This window comes from Stegostoma tigrinum, chromosome 1 (assembly GCF_030684315.1).
Source record: "Stegostoma tigrinum isolate sSteTig4 chromosome 1, sSteTig4.hap1, whole genome shotgun sequence".
NCBI classification, from domain to species: Eukaryota; Metazoa; Chordata; class Chondrichthyes; order Orectolobiformes; family Stegostomatidae; genus Stegostoma; species Stegostoma tigrinum.
In genome coordinates, this window is record NC_081354.1 from 63526134 (window position 1) to 63545395 (window position 19262).

Below are 19262 nucleotides of genomic sequence, written 5' to 3' on the forward strand. Positions count from 1 at the left end.
ATTCGGTATGCTATATCACCCACTGCCAGTCCAACCTTCACTTTCAAAAGACGCAACTCATTGAATTGACCCTTTTATTTAAGAATGGTCACCATTTATGCAGTTGTCCTCTGTGAAGTCTTCCAAGAGCTCAACTCATGTGAAAACTGGGAATTTACTGCACTCAGTAGTAATTAGAAATATGTTTGTATAAATTACAGCTCATCTTGGAAGCATGTGTTGTTCATTTATCTGCACCTTCCAGAAAACAAATAGAAAACATGTAGAAAATATCAAAAACAAACTGAATATAAAAAATTGGCAAGCTGTCCTTGCCTTGAAATTATATTTCCTGGATTGGAAAGTGTGCACTTCTCATCATTATCTCCTATATTGTATCCAGCAGTGTTTGTATATGGAGTTTCATTGTTATGACCATTGCATCTGCTGGAGGAAAGCCTTATAACAAAGGTGACACAATTTATGTTTTTAATCTGAAAAAAAATTCCATTGGACATCTTTATACTGTTAATGTCCATTATTTTTATTCCTGTTTATTTTCTATTGGATCGTTGGAAGCTAATCAACTGACTCCCATTATAAAATATGTTCACCACTTATGAATTTGCTGTTTGCGAGGTTTTCCAGAAATGCAAACCCCTGTGGAAACTGGGATGTCGGTGAAATCAGCAGCAAGTCTAAACAAGTTTGCATAAGTTACAGCTTGTTTTTGAAGCTTTCTAGATGTGGTTGTATACTGTGTAGGTGTATGTGTGTGGTTGGAAGTGAGTTTAACTGATTGGTGCATGAGAAGTATTTTTTCACTTAGTGATAGTTTGCTTACCTCACCTCTTTGAATTACAATTGCTGAAATATCTTTTTGTAGACACAATGCGACGCCTTATGTCAGCTTGTTTCACACACTATGGAGGACGTTTTGTCTGCTCTCCATTTGTAGAAAAGTAGTTTCCTAGCCCCTGGATGGGTTTAGGCATTGGTGTGAAAGTTGGCAAAATTGGCTGAGACCGGCAGTGACAACATTCTTGAAGCTGAAAGAAAAAAAGGCCATTCTCGAACCAAGAGTTGAACAGTGAAATGAGAACCTCGCTTGTGAGTGGTGAGAGATCTATTTACATCCATTGGTATATATTACCATGTCGTTATCGGTTAATTTCTCCTCATAGATATTGTGCTTCCATTCACCCAGTGGCTGGATAGAACCATGAGAGTGACAATTCCCAACGTGAAAGTTTGAGCAGTTGCCTGGTGACTCAGGCTTGCTACTTCCTCCTCCACCTTGGACAGCAGTCACCAACATTTCAGGGCACACTCTGCGGGAAGCAACCATGTACACACCCACCCCATCCGTGGACACTGGCATCAAACATGTACCAGCTTCACTGCACCCTTATGGCACATCTCCAATCCACTTGCAAGCCTTCGGTGCCACACTTTGGGACACACTGGCACCTGCTGCCTGGACATTCTGCTCAAAGTGACAGAAACCCAGCTCATGGATTCGACCAGGGTGCACCTGATGACTCTTAGCCTGCTCTGTCATGGTTCGCTCAGTTGAAGCATACTTCGACATACTTCAGCATCTCTGCCTTACCTTTTTGCACTTTGCCACCTTGGTCAGAGGTCAGAAGTTCACAGACTTTCTATCTTGACTCACTTTTAGTGCAGACACGATGCAAGGCAGCTTGTCATTGTTGTCAGCTGTGGTGAGTCAAGGGAATGGACATTTCCCTGTATGGCATGGTGCCACATTAATCTCAGTCCTGCACCAGGTGTCAGCAGTGTATTTAACAGACACTCAATGTACTTCAAACAAAATAACTATGAATTAAAGTCTAAAGAGAATATCTCTCAGTTAAGTCAAGAGAGACAATCTTCAGTCAGGGGGTCCCAGCATTGTAAGCCAAGGGCAGCCCTCAATATCAGGGCAAAGTCACTTGGCTGTTTGGGCTGATCATGGTCAGATGAGTCTGTACCTCTCCTTACTGGGGAGTCAGCTCTGCAGATTCTGGACCAACCAGTCTGGGGTTTTGTGGTGAGTCGTATAGGAGCTTTTCTTTATTTATTCACAGGATGAGGGTATCGCTGGCTAGGCAGCATTTATTCCCCATCCATAATTTGCCCAGAGCACAGTTAAGAGTCAACCACATTGCTGTGGGTCTGGAGTCATTTGTAGACCAGACCAGGTAGGGATGGCAGTTTCCTTCCCTAAAGGACATTAGTGACCCAGATGGGTTTTTCTGACAATCAATAATGGATTCACGGTCATCTTTAGATTCTTAATTCCAGATATTTACTGAATTCAAATTCAATTCAAATTTCACCATCTGCTGGTGCGGAAGTCAAACCTGGGTCTCTCGATTAATCGTCCAACAATAATACCATTAGGCCATCACCTCCCACAGACCAGTCAGAGGTCTGGCCATTCATCATTCCAGCATGTTCATCCAGGGTAAGGCTGCATGCCCGTTGAGTAAAAATCTAATGGGGGGGTTTGGGGTGTTATCAGGCACTTCTGCTGCAGGAGGGAATCTGGAGAAATCAATTGTGGAGACTGAAGGCAGTATGCTTGGATGCAGAGGGGATAACAATCGCGAAGAGTATGTAGAGTATTGGAAAGAAAAGGGGTGATGACCCATTCATTCCAGTCAGCACCACCCTGACTTTGATGGCAGGACAGTGCAGTACAGTAAAAGCTGAAAGAACTGCAGATGCTGTAAGTCAGGAACAAAACCAAAGTTGCTGGAAAAGCTCAGCAGGTCTGGCAGCATCCTTGAAGGAAAAGACAGAGTGAACGTTTCAGGTCCGGTGACCCTTCCTTTATCCAATGGCACCAATTATTCATCAATCACATTACAGCCAATTTGTGTTAATGAAATGTGTGTTCTAGCAGAACTATCTGTAGGGCAAAGCATGGTGGCTCAGTGGTTAGCACTGCTACCTCGCAGTGCCAGCGATCCAGGGGCTCTCAGCCTCTGGTGACTGTTTGTGTGGAATTTGTACATTCACCCCGTGTCTGTGTGCGTTTGCCTTGGTTTCCTCCCACAGTCAAAAGATGTGCGGTTTAAGATGATTGGCCATGTTAAATTGCCCATTGTGTCCAGGGATACGCAGGTTAGGTGAATTAGCCATGGAAATGCAGGGGTGGAGAGGTTGGTCTGGATGAGATGCTCTTCAGAGGATCGATAGGGACTTGATGGACCAAATGGCCTGGTTCCAAACTGTAGGGGTTCTACAAAAATTATTTCTTTGGCTTTAAATCTGCACTGACTTCCAGATCGCGCTCTTGGGTCCAGAAGCAGGAGTACCTGCCTTTTTGGATGGGGAGCTACTGACTGCACAGGATCTTTTGGCAGCTGTGAGAGCCAAGTGCTGAGAGAGCCCAGGTGGTTTAAGGTCACTCCATGGAACTGTTTCAGTGTGTTTACCTCATCTTAACACGCACATGCCTCGATTTACTCGTATGTCAGTGACATTATTTGGATGGCACATGTGGCTCAGTGGCTAGCACTGCTGCCTCACAGCACCAGGGATCTGGCTTCAAATCCAGCCTCAGGTGTCTGTCTGTGTGGAGTTTGCACCTTCTCCCCATCTATGCGTGAGTTTCCTACAGATGCTCCGGTTTCCTCCCACAGTCTAAAGGTGTGCAGGCTACGTGGATGAGCTATGGTAAAATTGCTCATAATGTTCAGGGATGTGCAGTTTAGGTGGGATAGCCATGGGAAAAGCAGGGTTACAGGGATAGGGAAGGGGGATGGGCCTGTGTCTGAGGGTCAGTGTGGACCTGTTGGGCAGAATGGCCTGCTTCCACACTGTAGGGATTCTCCGATTACAGAGAAATGCAGTAGTAATGGGGCAGCATGGTGGCTCAGTGGTTAGCACTGCAGCCTCACAGCGCCAGGGACCCAGGTTCGATTCCAGCCTTGGGTAACTGTCTGTGCGGAGTTTGCACATTCTCCCCGTGCCTGCGTGGGTTTCCTCCGGGTGCTCCGGTTTCCTCCCACAGTCCAAAGATGTGCAGGCTAGGTGGATTGGCCGTGCTAAATTGCCCGTAGTGTTCAGGGGTGTGTGGGTTATAGGGAGATGGGTCTGGGTGGAATGCTTCAAGGGGCAGTGTGGGCTTGTCGGGCCAAAGGGCCTGTTTTCACACTGTAGGGGGAATCTAATCTAATCTAATGCCATATTTAAATGGAAACTAACACCTAATACCTTCAGGAGAGTCAGGATGTTTGCAAAAGAGAAGGAAAAGCAGTAACAGGAAAACCCGTTGTGTTGCTACGCTTCAGGGATACTTCAATACAAGGTCTCTCCCCAGCTCCAAAGTTCCCCCTGGGGGGAACTGAAGGAACCCAGCCTACCTGGTGCTGAAGGGATTGCAGATGAGGTCAACACCAGTGGAATTACTCAAACAACCCAGACCCAGGGCCATCAACCAATCATCCTAGGTCCACAATGGCGAGGGCCTAATACCTGCTTTCCTCCTGGGTTTGACTGTGCTTTGTGCCGTGGTAATGTGAGAGGGTGAGTTTGGTGGACATAGACCACACAGACCCTATTTTACATGGCACCAGTCACCACTCTGATAGATCAATGAGCTATGGACTGCCATGGCCATACCTGCCCTCAAGATGGCTGCCAGAAAGCAAGCTCCAAGGTCCCACTGAAAACTAAACTCTTTTAACTGTTTCCACTGATTAATGTTCCCTGATGCATATAAATGGAAAAATTGGTGCCATTTTACCAGCTTATCATCAAAAATTAATATTTTTAGTCAGAGCTTCCAGCCCTAGGAGAGTAACATGATTTAACATCATTGAAAGTGATTTTAGACGATCCATTCTGAATAATTTAATGAGTTCATTGGTGTACATTTATCCTATTCTTTGTTAGTTAAATATTCGTGATTTCAGAATTTTATCTGAAATGTGATGACCAAATGAAAATGAGCTTAATTTGAAAGGGCTTTCCAAAATAGCGCAGTGAACCGTCTTACAATTCTGACCTGGGGGAAGTAGTGTTTATTTTTGTAAGCTGTGTCAGATCAAGGCAAACAGAATCCTGAACTAACAGTGACATAGTGCAGAAAACATGAGAGGAAGTGGTTTTGCATGTAACTCACTAAAATTCCCCTTTCCATCCTTTCTTCAAAACTGTGCACAAATTTGGAGAAATGGTCTTCCCTATATAATAAAAGCATAGCATCCTCACTTTTAATTTCAATACCAAGTCTACTATAATGTGCTGGATAATAAAATGTGAGGCTGGATGAACATAATGTGCTATCTGGTTGGTTCCAGAACATGCTACTCAAAGAAACTATATTCAAAGCGAGCTAGATATCTATTTTCTCCATCTAAACTGTAAGACATAGTCAGATTGAATGGAGCTTAAAATTGCCTTTAACACTAACCCTTTAATCTTGTACAATTCCACTCCTATCCTTGTAAATGGAAAGCTGAAACCACATTGGGAAGTGGGACTTGCAATTTCAGGCCATTTCTAACAATGTTGCCATAGTAGACAGCCTTTTGGTGATGATACTAATGGCTTTAAGAGGTACACTTTGTCCTAGTGATAATGGGAACTACAGATGCTGGAGAATCCAAGATAACAAAGTGTGAAGCTGGATGAACACAGCAGGCCAAGCAGCATCTCAGGAGCACAAAAGCTGACGTTTCGGGCCTAGACCCTTCAACAATTTGTCCTGCTTGTTTTTACAAAGAGATCTTGAGACAGAGGTAGCAAGTGGTCTGTTCCAAACCAATAATGTGAACAGCTTGTGAAGCCCTGTGTTTTTTTATAGTTGGAACAATAAAAGCATGATGAATGCGTGGCGTCAGGCTCCAACAGAACCAGGGTTTTAGTTTAGCTTTTAGCCTCTTAGAGTTTTGAAACTGCCATACACCTCTCTCAGCTATAGCTAAAAACTTGAGCTCTCTCTCACTCTCTGCCAGAATTTTCTCTTGATGTTCTTTCCTCCTACACTGGAGAAACATTGCTTGTGAGACAATCTATTGCATTGAACCTGCCTTTGCCAAGGGTGTGTTCATGCAATGTTACGGTATTGGAAAAGTTGCCATTCAATAGTTAAATAATCTATTATTCTGTTAAATTTTCCAATAGAGTTAAAGTTAGACCAATCCTTCTTTCTTCAGTTTATGTTCTAACTATAGAGTAAGAAGAAAATGTGTTTTGCTTAAAGCCAAGTAGTGTAACCAATTGAATTGCGTCTGGAACACAGTACTAGGTTCTAGGCTATTAATATATTTGAAGGGGGTTTGGTCTGGTCCATAACACAATGAAAATCAGGACCAGCCTGTCCAAGCCTAATGCACATAAGTAATGGTTTGAAGCTTTCAAACTTCACTTGTCATGCAATTAAGAAAAGTTTGAAGAAGGAACACATTGTGACATTGGTAGGTTCCTTGGACCTTGACTGTTCGTAATGATTTGGTTTCAGCTCTTCACTGTTTACTTGTTTCGACAAATGCTACTGAGATTTCACGAAATTTCCACCTAACTTGCTGCTTGCCTTGTTTCAGGAAATTTTAGGTCCCATTTTTGAGGTAGGACTTCTATATCGTGGCAACGGAATGATGCAAATGTGTAGTTGAATCTGAGGCTGGGAATTCTGTGGTATGTAACTCACCTTCAGTCTCCCCATCTGCAAACGTATACCATCAACAAGATGCACCACAGTAAGTCACCCAAACTCCTCTGCCAGCATCTTCCAAATCCAGACCATCTACCACTTAGAAAGACAAGGGCACAATGTGCATAGGAGCACCACCAGCTTCACTTTCCCCTCTAAGCCACACAAAATCCCATCTTGGAGTTATATCACTGTTCCTTCACTGTCAATGGGTTAAAGTCCTTGATCTCCCTCTCTAACAGCACTGTAGGTGTCCATACATCCTTAAAGTAAGTGTATAGGTACAACAGGCAAAGTAGATGGCAAATGGTGTGATCACTTTAGTTGCAACAGAATTTGAGTATAGCTGTCAGGATGTCTTGCTGAAATTGTAAAGTGCCTTGATGAGACCACACCTGGAGCATTGTGTGCAGTTTTGGTTTCCTTACCTGAGGAAGGATGTTCTGGCTTTGGTGGGAGTACAGTGAACATTTACCAGACTGATTCCTGCAATGGCATTGCTGACATATGACGACCTCCTAAATTGGTTTAGAAAAGTGAGGGATGTGGGGGCTGGGGGTTGAATTTCATGGGCACCCATAACATTCTAACAGGACTAGACAGGATAGAGGCAGTAAGGATGTCCACAAACATGAGAGAATCCAGAAATAGGGATCACAGTTTAGAGATAAGGGATAGGCCATTTAGTACTGAGATGACAAGAAATCTGTTCACCCAGAGAATGGTGATCCAGTGGAATTCTGTGCCACAGGAAGCAGCCAAGGTCAAAACATTGAATGTTTTCAAAAAGTTATACCATTAATAAGATACACCACAGTAAGTCGCCCAGTCTCCTCTGACAGCATCTTTCAAGCCCAGAACATCTACCACTTAGAAAGACAAGGGCAGAAAATGCATGGGAGCACCACCACCTTCACATTTGCCACAAAGCCACACAAAATCCTGTCTTGGAGCTTCATCGCTGCACCTTCTCTGGCATAGTCCAGAAATAGGGATCACAGTTTAGAGATAAGGGGTAGGTCATTTTGTACTGAGATGAGAAGACACCTCTCCACCCATAGGATGGTGACCCAGTGGAATTCTGTGCCACACCAAGCAGTTGAGTTCAAAATATTGAATGTTTCCAGTTACGAGCGGTGTACCACAAGGGTTGGTGTTGGGTCCACTGCTGTTTGTCATTTTTATAAATGACCTGGATGAGGGCATAGAACGATGGGTTAGTAAATTTGCAGATGACACTAAGGTCCGTGGAGTTGTGGATAGTGACGAAGGATGCTGTAGGTTGCAGAGAGACATAAATAAGCTGCAGAGCTGGGCTGAGAGGTGGCAAATGGAGTTTAATGCGGACAAGTGTGAGGTGATGCACTTTGGTAGGAGTAACTGGAATGCAAATTACTGGGCTAATGGTAAGATTCTTGGTAGTGTAGATGAGCAGAGAGATCTCAGTGTCCATGTACACAGATCCTTGAAAGTTGCCACCCAGGTTGACAGGGCTGTTAAGAAGGCATACAGTGTTTTAGCTTTTATTAATAGAGGGATCGAGTTCTGGAACCAAGAGGTTATGCTGCAGCTGTGCAAAACTCTGGTGCGGCCGCACTTGGAGTATTGCGTACAGTTCTGGTCACCGCATTATAAGAAGAATGTGGAAGCTTTGGAAAGGGTGCAGAGGAGAAGATACTAGGATGTTGCCTGGTATGGAGGGAAGGTCTTACGAGGAAAGGCTGGGGGACTTGAGGCTGTTTTCGTTAGAGAGAAGAAAGTTGAGAGGTGACTTAATTGAGACATATAAAATAATCAGAGAGTTAGATAGCTTGGATAGGGAGAGCCTTTTTCCTAGGATGGTGACAGCGAGCATGAGGGGGTATAGCTTTAAATTGAGGGGTGAAAGATATAGGACAGATGTCAGAGGTAGTTTCTTTACTCAGAGAGTAGTTAGGGAATGGAACGCTTTGCCTGCAACGGTAGTAGATTCGCCAACTTTAAGTACATTTAAGTTGTTGCTGGACAAGCATATGGATGTACATGGAATAGTGTAGCTTAGATGGGCTTCAGATCGGTATGACAGGTCGGCACAACATCGAGGGCCGAAGGGCCTGTACTCTACTAGAACATAGAACATAGAACATAGAACAGTACAGCACAGAACAGGCCCTTCAGCCCACAATGTTGTGCCGACCATTGATCCTCATGGATGCACCCTCAAATTTCTGTGACCATATGCATGTCCAGCAGTCTCTTAAATGACCCCAATGACCTTGCTTCCACAACTGCTGCTGGCAACGCATTCCATGCTCTCACAACTCTCTGCGTAAAGAACCTGCCTCTGACATCCCCTCTATACTTTCCACCAACCAGCTTAAAACTATGACCCCTGTGCTGTAATGTTCTATAAGCCGTTAAAGTATTTCTTAGGGCTAAAGGGATCAAAGGGTATGGGAGAAATGAGAGTACTGAGCTGGATGATCAGCCGTGATCATATTAAATGGTGAAACAGGTTTGAAAAGCTGAATAGCCGACTCCTGCACCTCTTTTCTATATTTCTGTGTTAAAGACACAGTTCACCACCTTCTCAAGGACAGTTAGGGCTGGGTAATAAATGCTAGCCCAACCGGTGATACCCACACCCGGTATATAAATTTTGAGAATTAGTTCTACAATTTCCAACCTAATCCAAATCAATGTACTAAGAATATTTTATCGCAGCAAATGTAACCTCCATACTGTAATGTTGAAAATCAGTGTCAGCAACAGGCTCTGGTCATGCAGTGAGTTAACTGGTGTCAAATTCATGTTTCCTGTACTTACTGAAGGTATTCACCCATCCTCAATAGATTAGTACACCCAGTAAGCATTGGAGAACTGAACTTCATGCAAGTGCATGAAAGATTTATACAAAAACCTCAGCCACAGTGATTTCCATCATTTAATTTTTTAGTTTCATATGTAAATGGCAAGATGTTGCATTTACAAATAATAATAAAGTGTATTAGTAGAAGTATCTTGTAATATTGGTTGACCAATAGAATCCAAAGGCTGGGGACGTTCAACAGCCTGGGAGAATGTAATCAGTGAAGTCCCACAGGACTATGTGTCGGAACCTCTTTCATTTAATACATCCATAAATATTTGGAGTCATGCAAGCACAAAGAACTAAAGATTATACCAGGGACTGCAAAGACTCCTCAGCTGATTAAACTAAACTTGAGGATATACATATGCTTGAAGATTGGGTAGACAAGTGATTGAGTGAAGAGAAGTGTGTCACATAAGACAGAAAGTATCAAGGGAGAGACTTTTGCTACACTGGTAAGGAAGAAATATGCATCATGAACTTGACCCAGTAGTCTTCATTGACAACAAGCTGAAACTGTTACAACAATGCTTGGTGCCAGTGAATAAAGTAAATTTTAGATGCTGGGATCCTTTAAAAGGTCAATATTGAGTTAAAGTTCTAAGGTAATTCTGCCACTTGACAAGTCTCAGCTCCTTCTGGATTTCACTTGTAATACTGTGCACGGTTCAGCTCGACACAGAGTCACAAGAATATTGCAATTATCAAGAAGATACAAAATAGGTCACTAAAGAAGATTAATGGGATGAAGGGTCTGAATTTTGAGGAGCAATTAAAGAGGTCCTATAAGTACTGTAGTGTTATTTCCAAGCTGGGTAGGGAGATGTCAGAGTTTGAAAACAGGAAGTGCACACATTTCCCTGATTGCTGTGAAGTTCTCAGAGTGTGTGATTCGTTTTCTTTAAGGCTCCTGAACCAAATGTTTGCCTGGTTGATAGGTGCAGCAAGTAGGAGTAGTGGTGGTGAGAGGGACAGGTAGTAGGAAGGATCAGGGGTGGTTATATTGAGGGCAGGGTTGTGAGGAATCCATACAAAGCCATGAATGATTTTAGGTGGGTCAGGGGTGATTGATTACAAGTGTAATCTTGGGAGTTGGGGTGACATAAAAGGGGTGCTGAGACTGGTAAGCTTTTCAAGTCTGGAGGTAATGGTCCCACTCACCTTTGCTAACAAACTGTGAGATAAATGCTCATATCTCCTGAATCCAACCTGCAGGAGCTCCTGAGGTCTGAAAACTGGATGGGATCTGTAAACATGCAATGCCGGCTCAAATGAGAGTTTGTAACCTTCTTAAGAGGTTTCCATAATCAATAGATTGTTGCCCACTTCTGTTATTTTTTAATTCCAATCGGAAAAAGAAAGCACCTATTTTGGGAAGCAAGTGTCATTTTGACATTCTATGTAGGTCATGGCAAGCTGATTCCTCTCAGTTGGAAGGCTGGAATGAGAAGACATGACTGTACTTGAAAGGTAGTAATTTTCAAAATTAATCTGCTGCAAGACTGACCGTGATATTCAGTGAACCTTAAATTACACCAATAAATTTGTTGGTAAACATTTAAATGGCTGGATGCTAGGAGGTAGGTTTTTTACAGTTTAGCCTTTCCGGCACACCATTCTTGCTGCACAGTCGTTAAAATAAGAACCATAATTTCACTGAGTATGTGGGAAATCTATAGAGCTGTCACCCAAGGGAAGAGGTATTGATTAATTCAAATGTACTTCGATCTCTTTCTGCACATAATATTTTAGAACACAATGGACAGATTGCTGGATATCGAGAGGCTGGGAAATTCACTTGGAAGAGGGACAGATGTCAAAACTCATAAAATTACATTTTATCAAGCACTGGGCATATGCACTAGAAGTGCATACACTACTTGAGTAGTGTAAGTATAAAATACAACTCAGAGTAGGAATGTAGCAGTAATAATGGCAGAATTGGTAGTGTCCATTTTTAATACCCTGGAAAAGTTTCAACTTGCTCAGTATGGTGTGGCTGGGTTGTTAGCAGTGGAGTAGCTTTGTAGTTACTGTGTAACACCTCTCGATGCTCGCCAGCAGATCCAACAGGATGCAAAACCGGCATGTGTTCGAGTTAACCTTCAGCTCTTAAAATCAGTCTGTCTGTCTTCATGGAAAGCAACACTGAATCAGAGGAAATGGGAACTGCAGATGCTGGAGAATTCCAAGATAATAAAATGTGAGGCTGGATGAACACAGCAGGCCAAGCAGCATCTCAGGAGCACAAAAGCTGACGTTTCGGGCCTGGACCCTTCATCAGAGAGGGGGATGGGGAGAGGGAACTGGAATAAATAGGGAGAGAGGGGGAGGCGAACCGAAGATGGAGAGTAAAGAAGATAGGTGGAGAGAGTATAGGTGGGGAGGTAGGGAGGGGATAGGTCAGTCCAGGGAAGACGGACAGGTCAAGGAGGTGGGATGAGGTTAGTAGGTAGCTGGGGGTGCGGCTTGGGGTGGGAGGAAGGGATGGGTGAGAGGAAGAGCCGGTTAGGGAGGCAGAGACAGGTTGGACTGGTTTTGGGATGCAGTGGGTGGGGGGGAAGAGCTGGGCTGGTTGTGTGGTGCAGTGGGGGGAGGGGACGAACTGGGGTGGTTTAGGGATGCAGTAGGGGAAGGGGAGATTTTGAAACTGGTGAAGTCCACATTGATACCATGTGGCTGCAGGGTTCCCAGGCGGAATATGAGTTGCTGTTCCTGCAACCTTCGGGTGGCATCATTGTGGCAGTGCAGGAGGCCCATGATGGACATGTCATCTAGAGAATGGGAGGGGGAGTGGAAATGGTTTGCAACTGGGAGGTGCAGTTGTCTGTTGCGAACTGAGCGGAGGTGTTCTGCAAAGCGGTCCCCAAGTCTCCGCTTGGTTTCCCCAATGTAGAGGAAGCCGCACCGGGTACAGTGGATGTAGTATACCACATTGGCAGATGTGCAGGTGAACCTCTGCTTAATGTGGAATGTCATCCTGGGGCCTGGGATAGGGGTGAGGGGGGAGGTGTGGGGACAAGTGTAGCATTTCCTGCGGTTGCAGGGGAAGGTGCCGGGTGTGGTGGGGTTGGAGGGCACTGTGGAGCGAACAAGGGAGTCACGGAGAGAGTGGTCTCTCTGGAAAGCAGACAGGGGAGGGGATGGAAAAATGTCTTGGGTGGTGGGGTCAGATTGTAAATGGCGGAAGTGTCGGAGGATGATGCGTTGTATCCGGAGGTTGGTGGGATGGTGTGTGAGAACGAGGGGGATCCTCTTAGGGCGGTTGTGGCGGGGGCGGGGTGTGAGGGATGTGTTGCGGGAAATACGGGAGACGCGGTCAAGGGCGTTCTCGATCACTGTGGGGGGAATGTTGCGGTCCTTAAAGAACTTGGACATCTGGGATGTGCGGGAGTGGAATGTCTGATCGTGGGAGCAGATGCGGCGGAGGCGGAGGAATTGGGAATAGGGGATGGAATTTTTGCAGGAGGGTGGGTGGGAGGAGGTGTATTCTAGGTAGCTGTGGGAGTCGGTGGGCTTGAAATGGACATCAGTTACAAGCTGGTTGCCGGAGATGGAGACTGAGAGGTCCAGGAAGGTGAGGGAGCCTGCTCCTGCCCCACCGAACTCATCTCCACCTATCTGGACTCCATTTTCTCTCCTTTGGTCCAGGAACTCCCCACCTACGTCCGTGACACCACCCACGCCCTCCACCTCCTCCAGGACTTCCAATTCCCTGGCCCCCAACACCTCATATTCACCATGGACATCCAGTCCCTGTACACCTGCATACCGCATGGAGATGGCCTCAAGGCCCTCCGCTTCTTCCTGTCCCGCAGGCCCGACCAATCCCCTTCCACCGACACTCTCATCCGCCTAGCTGAACTCGTCCTCACACTCAACAACTTCTCTTTTGACTCCTCCCACTTCCTACAGACTAAGGGGGTGGCCATGGGCACCCGCATGGGCCCCAGCTATGCCTGCCTCTTTGTAGGTTACGTGGAACAGTCCCTCTTCCGCACCTACACAGGCCCCAAACCCCACCTCTTCCTCCGGTACATTGATGACTGTATCGGCGCCGCCTCTTGCTCCCCAGAGGAGCTCGAACAGTTCATCCACTTCACCAACACCTTCCACCCCAACCTTCAGTTCACCTGGGCCATCTCCAGCACATCCCTCACCTTCCTGGACCTCTCAGTCTCCATCTCAGGCAACCAGCTTGTAACTGATGTCCATTTCAAGCCCACCGACTCCCACAGCTACCTAGAATACACTTCCTCCCACCCACCCTCCTGCAAAAATTCCATCCCCTATTCCCAATTCCTCCGCCTCCGCCGCATCTGCTCCCACGATCAGACATTCCACTCCCGCACATCCCAGATGTCCAAGTTCTTTAAGGACTGCAACTTTCCCCCCACAGTGATCGAGAACGCCCTTGACCGCGTCTCCCGTATTTCCCGCAACACATCCCTCACACCCCGCCCCCGCCACAACCGCCCTAAGAGGATCCCCCTCGTTCTCACACACCACCCCACCAACCTCCGGATACAACGCATCATCCTCCGACACTTCCGCCATTTATAATCTGACCCCACCACCCAAGACATTTTTCCATCCCCTCCCCTGTCTGCTTTCCGGAGAGACCACTCTCTCCGTGACTCCCTTGTTCGCTCCACACTGCCCTCCAACCCCACCACACCCGGCACCTTCCCCTGCAACCGCAGGAAATGCTACACTTGTCCCCACACCTCCCCCCTCACCCCTATCCCAGGCCCCAGGATGACATTCCACATTAAGCAGAGGTTCACCTGCACATCTGCCAATGTGGTATACTGCATCCACTGTACCCGGTGCGGCATCCTCTACATTGGGGAAACCAAGCGGAGACTTGGGGACCGCTTTGCAGAACACCTCCGCTCAGTTCGCAACAGACAACTGCACCTCCCAGTTGCAAACCATTTCCACTCCCCCTCCCATTCTTTAGATGACATGTCCATCATGGGCCTCCTGCACTGCCACCATGATGCCACCCGAAGGTTGCAGGAACAGCAACTCATATTCCGCCTGGGAACCCTGCAGCCACATGGTATCAATGTGGACTTCACCAGTTTCAAAATCTCCCCTTCCCCTACTGCATCCCTAAACCAGCCTAGTTCGTCCCCTCCCCCCACTGCACCACACAACCAGCCCAGCTCTTCCCCCCCACCCACTGCATCCCAAAACCAGTCCAACCTGTCTCTGCCTCCCTAACCGGCTCTTCCTCTCACCCATCCCTTCCTCGCACCCCAAGCCGCACCCCCAGCTACCTACTAACCTCATCCCACCTCCTTGACCTGTCCATCTTCCCTGGACTGACCTACCCCCTCCCTACCTCCCCACCTATATTCTCTCCACCTATCTTCTTTACTCTCCATCTTCGGTCCGCCTCCCCCTCTCTCCCTATTTGTTCCAGTTCCCTCTCCCCATCCCCCTCTCTGATGAAGGGTCTAGGCCCGAAACGTCAGCTTTTGTGCTCCTGAGATGCTGCTTGGCCTGCTGTGTTCATCCAGCCTCACATTTTATTATCCTGAATCAGAGGAGCCTGTTGCTGACTGTCACAGTTGCTGCCTCCAGTTGGGAGAGAAGGGATTAGAGCATTAGGGAAGGGGGAGGGAAGCACAGTTCGTTGACTGATGCTGAATAACCTTCCACTGCAGCCACCTGGATAACACTGCGAACAAGCACTAGACCAAGAAATGCAACCAGGAGTCACAGTCACTTAGGGAAGGCAGATGGGGGAGCTCTTCATTCTAGTTGTAAAAGTCATTGTGCTTTTGGATAAAAATGTTACACGTGAGATATTCCTGGTAACTTTCATTGGGGCATCCTAGAATGACAGTAAGGTGGAGAATAGCAGAGCTGTGGTAAAGGGAGCTTGTGTCATGGAGCCAGAGACTGAGCAGGAGATCTTGCATAGCAATCCAGAACAAACCTGGCCTGGGTGCAACCTCCCTGCTTCCTCTTTTTTTTTACCTCCTCCTCTTCCTATTTCTCCCACAAAATGCTGCTTCCCCCCAACCATTTCAATGTTAATAGATGACCCTTCATGATGTCAATGTTATGCAGAGTGCATCAGACCATCACAGATTTAAAGGAACAGTCTGGCGTTTACTAAGAAGTGCTGACATTGGGAAAAATTCTTCAGTGTACCAAAAGTTTGTTCAGTAATGTCCCTAGTTGTTCCCTCTCTCATTATACATAGACTGTCATTGTGTATTAGAATGGCGCAGGGAAATCATGGACAACATGTACGGGGAATAACCTTTATTCCTGAGCTGGCAAAGTTCTATAACCATTTTCTTGGTGTAGCTGAATTGTATCAATAAGATGGCAGGATAAGAAGAGTTTGGTAGTACTCTCTATGCCTTCCTCCTCCTTCTCCTCCTCCCTCTTTGCAGGTCTTGCCCACTCTGCAGCCTCTGCTCCATTTATTGGTCATGTTGAGAGCCAGAGGCATTTCAACCAACACCTAACCATCCTCAGTACTGCTTGCAAAAACTAAAGGGTAATAAAAATCCTCTGAGCAACAGGGAGACAAAAATAAGTGCTTCAACAATAGCAGAAGTAAGCCAACAACTTCTCATGTGCAACAGGGATGGCTGTCTCTTTAAGCTGTAAATGATTAGCACAGGCACCCAGTAGACGAATAAAATTAGGGTTATAACACACTGCATCAAATCAGTCCAAATCACTAACGTAACTCTTAAATCTCCCTAATTTATGCAAGTGCATCTGTGCCAACACCGTGGCCAGCCCAGTATGATGCTGTGGGAATGTGGCACTGGATGTGTCTGGCAGTGAAGCCGGTACAATTTTATGCATTCTGATCTTTTGTTTTACCAGCAACAGTGGGCGTTACAAAGCTCAATTTTGCAGCCTTTTTTATGCATTATAATATAGCATTTGTAAACATTACAGAATTACTTTTACAAAAAATATGCTCTTTGTGCATCTATGTAAATAGATACATGTTCGTAAAATCAATTTAAAAAATAATAATTCATGTTAATGGCCTGCAAATTTGGATCATCCGTACGATTTATCTATCAGTGCAGTACATTTCAGATTATAGTACATAGTGCACGTGCGCTGAACTGCTTTTGTTGTAAGATGTTATTTACAGACTAGATTCAGTTACTTTATTTTAGTAAAGAAATGAAGAAGGCAGAAAGCAGAAACCTGTAGACTATTTAACTTAGGTGATAAAATTAAATATTAAGGAGCTCATTTTTTTACTTTGATCAGTCAAAGCAGAGTTTATAAGCGCAGGGAGTTTATATTAGAGCAGTACAGGACTTTGGTGAGGCCACAACTGGAGTATTGCATGCAATTCTGGTCTCTACACTTTGGAAAGATGTGCTTGCACTAGACAGGATACAGAGAAGATTCATCACGGTGCACCTGGGGGACGAAGCATTTCAACTGGTGAAGAGAGTCTGGATAAACTTGGCTTGTTTTTTTAGAAGCAGAAAGGTTCCGGGGTGACCTAATAAATGTGTATAAGATTATGAGGGGAATGGACAGGGTGAACAGAAAGCAGCTGCCCACCTTATCTGGTGTCCGTGAGTTGTTTTGACCCTGATATTTAAGGAAAGATATCACTTAATTGGAGGCAGTTCAGAGAAGGTTCATTAAGATGATCCCTGGTGTGGACAGATTGCCTTATGAGCAAAAGCTAGACAGGTTGGGTCTTTACTCCTTGGAGTTCACAAGAATGAGAGATAATCTCATTGAGACATATAGGATTCTTAAGGGGTTGACAGGGTAAATATGTGAGGATGTTACCCCTCATGGGAGAGTCTAGTTCTAGAGGGCACAGTCTCAAAATTAAGGGTTTCCTATTTAAACTTGAGATGAGGAGGAGTTTCTTCTCTCGGAGGGGTGTGAATCTTTGGAACTCATTGCCAAAGAAAGCTGTGGGGACAAAGTCCTTGTGAATATTTAAAGCAGAAAAAGATAGGGGATCAGTCAGGGAATCAAGGGCTTTGGGCAAAATGTGGGAAAGTAGACATGAAGAATGTCAGATCAACTATGATCGTATTGAATGGCAGAGTAGGCTCAATGAGCTGAATGGCCGACTTATGTTCCCATTTCTTATGTCCTTACATTCTTATGGTCTTATTAATATTTCTTATGTCCTTACATTGTTATGGTCTTATTAATCAAACGGTCGATAACAAGGGGCATAATTTTATGGTGAAATACAGGAGCTTTAGAGTGATTTTGAATAAGGTGTTTTCTACCAAGTTGGTGGTAGAGGTCTAAAGTGTACTGCCTGGGAGGGTATTTGAGGCTGGTAACTTCACAATGTTTAAAAATTACTTGGAGACTACTTGAAATTTCAATATATTTAAGGCTATGGGCCTAATGCTGGAAGATGGTCCTGGTGTAGATTAAGTGTGCTTTTGACAGTATATACTTGATGGGCTGAAGGACCTTGTTTGTACTGTCCGACTTTATGATTTCAGGTTACTTAGTAAATCATAGTCTGATCTGACAGAGCCTACGTGGATTTGTGAAAGGGAAATTGCATTTAACTGTTTTATTAGAGCTTTTGCTGAAGCATCTATGGTGGATAGCGAGGAACTGGTAGATGTGGTGTACTTGGTATTCCAAAAGCATTTGATGAGATGTCACAAAAAAATTTTGTGCAACGTAAGAGCACATGGTAAAGGGGGTAATATATCAGAAGAGATAAAGGTTTGATTGGCTAAAGGAAGAAAAAAGTAAAGATAAATGGCTCATTTTTGTGTTGGCAAGCTGTAACTTGTGAAGTACCACAGAGATCGGTGCTAGTTCCTCAACTATATACCATTCAAATCAATGGTTTGCATAAGAGTACTGAATGTACTGTGCTAAATTTGTCAATGACACCTAGACAAGTAGGGAGGTAAATTGTAATGAAGAGATAAACCAATTTGAAACGAGTATAGACAACTTAAGTAAGCGTGCAAAAAATGAAAATGTGAACTTATGTATTTTTGCAGGAAGAATAGGAAAGATCGTCACTATTTGAATGGAGAGAGATTGCAGATTGCAGAAAGATCTGGGTATCCTGATGAATGAATCACTGAACATGAGGTGCAACAAAAAATTAGGCATACCAGTGGAGTGTTATAGCTTGTTGCAAGAGAAATGGAACAGAAAGTAGGAATGTTTTACCACAGCTGTACAGGATGCTGGTGAAGCCGTATCTGGAGTACAATGTACAGTTTTGGTCTTAGTTGATTTATGATATAATTGCTTTAGAAGAAATTCAGAGAGAGTTCACGCTACTCATTCCTTGGATGAAGTGCTTACCTTATGAAGAAACACTGAGCAGGCTAAGCTGATATCCATTGGAGTTTAGAAGATTGAGGGGCGATCTTATTGAAACGCATAAAATTTTGAAGGGGCTGGATTGGGTGGATATCAGAGGATATTATGGGGAGATTAAAATTAGGACACAGTCTAAAAATGTGAGCTATATTTTTTAAGACAGAGATGAGAAGAATTTTTCTTGTCAAAGGTGTGGAATTATTTTCCACACTAAGTGATGGAGGCTGGGTTTTTTAATTTATTCAAGGCTGAATTAGATCGATTTTAGATGTACAAGGGGAGTCAAGAATTATGGGATTCGGACCGGCTAATGGAATGAGATCACAACTAAATTAGCAATTATCTTACTGAACAGTAGTTCAGGCTCAAAGTTCCTGTGATCCAGTGTTTGTGATTGCAGTGCCAAAGTACTACTGTGGCGTTTTG

The 19262-nt window shown here is 44.8% G+C and overlaps 1 protein-coding gene across 2 annotated transcripts in view; it reads left to right on the forward strand.

Annotated features, from left to right (window-relative positions):
- alpk1 (alpha-kinase 1) overlaps positions 1 to 19262 on the forward strand; it is a 117152-nt gene that overhangs the window by 10280 nt on the left and 87610 nt on the right. The gene's annotated exons all lie outside the window — the stretch shown is intronic.